General features: G+C 38.0%; 1 pseudogene; it reads right to left on the bottom strand.

Annotated features, from left to right (window-relative positions):
- Positions 1-2,732: 2,732 nt before the first annotated feature.
- On the bottom strand, positions 2,733-3,152 carry LOC102533873 (translationally-controlled tumor protein pseudogene; annotated as a pseudogene).
- Positions 3,153-4,465: the final 1,313 nt, after the last annotated feature.

The following is a 4,465-nucleotide window of genomic DNA, read 5'->3' as shown; positions in this document are numbered from 1 at the left end:
AAAGCAGCAAAATAGAAATGTATAGATGAGTATGTCAGTGTAATGGGTGGGGAAGTGTAACATGCTTTCCCCAACAACAGCTGGAAAATTATACCAAGCCTAAAATAGTATCTTTTGGCTTCAAACCAAATGTTTCTATCTCTAGTACTACCCAGAGCAAAAACACTACTCACAAATGAATTCCATATTCTGTTTACAGAAGCAGCATTTTCTCTGCAAGGCATGTTAGGGGTGGTGAGAAGTAAGGAAACGATATGCTTTATGACCCTATTCATTTCCATATATGACTCAAAGTCTTCAGACAATCAGTGAGAAATAATAACCCCTGAATCCTTTATGTTTCCTTTTAAAGATTGACTTCCTAGGAAGTATAGATTTTTTTTTAAAGAAATGCTCCTTTGGAGCTTTACAAAGTGCCAGTAATAACTTCAGAAATAATCTGTCTCTAAATAAAAAATTTAATCAATTATGAATGAAAAGAAAGCTCTGTGTGTTCATAAAGCATTTAATAAATAGATGAGTCTGTGCCACAAATACAGTCCAATTATATGAGTCTGTAAATATTTTTTTCTTATACAGTTTGTAAACAATGACTAATGTAGGAATTTTCACCTAGAAACAATCATAAGGTGTTTTTATCCCTTGTTTTTTAATAGAGGAAGGAACAAAGTCTAAGGGCATGTAACTTCTTTTTACAACATAGCGGGTAGGAGGCACCCTATTCATCTCTGCGGTGGCTGCAGTCTTTTTTACATTCACTCTCAATTATTTAATCAATGACATTCTAAATGTCACATTTTAAAAGTAACTCATATAGAATTTTAATTTAAAATATGATGTTTTCTTCCATTGTTTTTCACTGACTTCAGATATAAAACTTTCCATAATTACTACAACAATTTAAGACATTTTTGTAAATTGATTTTTAAGCATTGGCTAGCTAATTTTTCCCCTATTGGTAAAAATGTAAGTTAAAATTTATTAGAAGCTGTGCCCACATAGCAGTTAAGTGCATGATTAATTCTCTGTCAGTGTTTAAATTTGATATTTTAGATATGAAAACATCAAACTTCAGTATGTGATTTTTTTTTTTCTGGTGGTCTTTTTTTGAAATTGAAGTATAGTCAATTTACAGTGCTGGGTGGTGTTCTTTGAATTAGATCTGTTTCATTGAAAAGTTTTGCTTATTTTATAATGTTTCAAAAGTTATGCATTAAAAGCAAATGCAATCTTCTGCTCGCAGACATTTTCACATTAGTAATGGATAATTCATTGGTTTGAAATCTCTACCTCTTCTGTGTCACTCTCTATCTTCCATGGTGCTATGCCATGTAGATAACCCTACTGAGACTCTCCTTAGTTTCTTTTATTCTTCGATACTTAAGCCCCTGATTGAAAGTGGAAAAGTCCTTTTGTCTGAAAAATGCAGAATATAAGGAGAATCTGTGTTCTTGGGATACTGGAACAATAAACCTTTGGTCTGACAACAGTACTAAATCAAGGAGTCATTTCATTGATTGCCATGAAGCTTGAAAGCACACCAAGATTGTAGGACAAATTAATGACAGATAAATTTTTTTGTACAGAAGTTGGTATTCAGTTTGTATTGTCTTTGGTGATGCTTAGAACAGTGGCTGTGCCTCCGAAATCACGGGTTCTTCTTATTTGTGTGAATCAGTTATTCTGTGACTGTTGCGTAGACAGTGCGTTGTGGGTTCGTCACCAGTTGTGGGTTCTGGCTGGCAGAAGTCCCACTTAGACGGAATGAATTACTCAAGACTGGAAAAAGTCAAGAGAGCCAGAGGGAGTTGGGAGCAAACTCCTTGAGCCTCTCAACTCTCCCATATTTATTGAGTACAGTCAAAGGAGGAATGCAGGAATTCAGGGAAGGACAGGGTGGGATCACAATGAGTACAAAGGCTTTGTTTATTGTTCATGTTTGGCTCAAGGTCAGAAGACCCTTTTTGGTGAATCATGTTTGTGTTGAGCCTTCCAGCTTACCAGGGCAGAATGTATGAGAATCAGCTGCTTAACAACTTGGACTCAGGTGGCTGTGCCTGTCTTAGGTTGCCCCCCTCAGGGGATCTTACCCGTCATTGGCTAACCAGCCTTCTCACCTCTGAGTCTGCAGCTTTTTATAACTTGTTTACCATTCCAGCCCAAGGCTGCTTTGGGGATAGAAGACTATCTAACAGCAGGCACACCCAGCGTTTATAGCCGAGGGCCTGGGTCTTTGCTAAAACCTCAAGGCAGTTACTAAGCACATCTTCTTTAAGGAGATAAGTTACTGGGATCTGTTACAATTTGTTAACCCAGTCATGGGCTTCCACACTGTGTCAGTGCTGCATCCTGAAGCTTTGCTCTTCCCAGCTCATCACAAGTGAGTCCACTGAGGGATTTTCACAGAGGATACTCTCCTGCCCAGATCAGTTCACAGATTTCGACTCTTCAAAATCCAAGACCTGTTGACTGATTTCTGCTCTCTAACATATTTCCACAAATGATTTTGCAGCTAATGAGACCCCGGACACAGATCCTCTGCAGAATGCTCCAGTCTTGAAAATACGATGTGACTGTGGCATCCATCTCCCCATGTGCTGACTCAACGTGCAAAGTTGATTCAGTGCCTAGGTTCCCAGACACAACCAGTTGGCTTACTTTCCTTCACACAGAACACAGTTTTCACCCTACACACCAGACCAATTAGTTCGGACTGATACTTTGCATATGATTTACCAGTCCCATCCTCCAAAGATGGATTTTGACTCATAGCTCTCATAATTTTTGAAATTAGCAAGAATGTGCTTGATTTGTTCTGCAGCCCTTGTCGTAAAAGGTTTTACTCTTTCTGGTCTCTGTTCTTCAAGGTTCCCTTTGATTGGCTCCATGTAGTCTTTGATGTACTTCTTGTAGGCTTCTTTCGTGAAGCTGGTTTCCTGCAAGTGACGGTTCATGACAATATGGACACCAGGGATTACTGTGCTTTCCGTGCCTTCGCCCTCGGGGCCTTCAGCAGAGGCTTTTCCACCAATGAGTGAGTCATCAATGTTACCCTCTGACCTACTGCCCGTCTTCCCCCCCTCCACCTCCCAGATCTTGTAGATGTTGGAGAACATCTCATCATGGCTGATGAGGTCCCGGTAGATGATCATGATGGCAGCTAGAGGGAGATGACGGTGGCGCTAGCTTAGCTGGAGCTCTGAGCGAGCACAGTGCGGCTGGAGCGGCGCTCGGGGGTAGGGAGGAGTGGGCGGAAAAGCCAGTTTCCCTTCTTCTTAAACTCTGCTTTGCTAAAAAGCCTGGGCATAGCTAGGATCTGATTGCATCAGATAACTCTGGGGCCACTGGAGCATGTCGGTGGGCGAAAGCTTTTCCTTCTATCTAGTTCTCATGTATTCGCTAGTAGGGTCTGTAGTTTGGGGATTTTAGCATTATTTTGGTTATTAACTTCTGAGTTCAAATATTTGGTCAGAGAACATAGTCTTCAAGAAATTAATTCTTTGACATGTATTGATGATTCTCCTGGGAGCTAGGGTAGGATGTGATTTTTTTTGTAAAAAATTGTCTTATATGATGTGTAAAGTCATATATTATATCAAGTTTATTAATCATATTATTCACAGCTCTTGTACTTTTATTTTCTGCAAATTTCATCTGTTGGTTTTCAAGAATGGCATATTATTTGTGAATTCATACTAAGTGAAGTAAGTCGGACAAAGACAAATAACATGTATCACTTTTATGTGGAATCTAAAATATGATACAAATGAACTTACTTATAAAACAGAAACAGACTCACAGGTATAGTAAACAAAATTATGGTTATCAAAGGGGAAAGGGGAAGAGGAGGGATAAATTAGGAGTTTGGGATTAGCAGATAAAATAGATAAACAACAATGGCCTACTGTATAGCACAGGGAACTATATTCATTATCTTGTAACAAACCATAATGGGAAAAAATATGGAAAAGAATATATACACACACACACATGTATAACTGCATCACTCTGTTGTACACCAGAAGCTAACACAATATTATAAATCAACTATACTTCAATTTTAAATGTATGGCTTTATTTATTGAATTATCTATTTCTTCCTTTTATCGCTTCTTGTTTCTTTGCCTATTTCAAGTCTTCATTATGGCCATACACTATCACTATTGTAATGAGTTGATCCATTGTTTCACTGGCAGCATGTAATTACAATTTTTATTGATTTTTCTGTTTTAAAATCATTTTCTCTGATGTTATATTTGAGAGTCTAGCACTTGTCACTGCACATGCATTATATAGCTTTTTCTATCCTTTTATTTTCAGTATTTCTGTACCATTTTTTAAGCACACTTTGTAGAAAATACATTGCTGAATTTTTTCAGGGAGAAATTGCTGATTGGCACATATCTGTCTTTTGGCTAGTGAGTTTAGCCCGTTTAAAGTTATAACGATTATTGTTGTATCAAGA

Source organism: Vicugna pacos, chromosome 8, assembly GCF_048564905.1.
Source record: "Vicugna pacos chromosome 8, VicPac4, whole genome shotgun sequence".
NCBI classification, from domain to species: domain Eukaryota; kingdom Metazoa; phylum Chordata; class Mammalia; order Artiodactyla; family Camelidae; genus Vicugna; species Vicugna pacos.
Note: the sequence above shows the minus strand (reverse complement) of the source record. Positions and strands in the feature narration are given on the sequence as shown.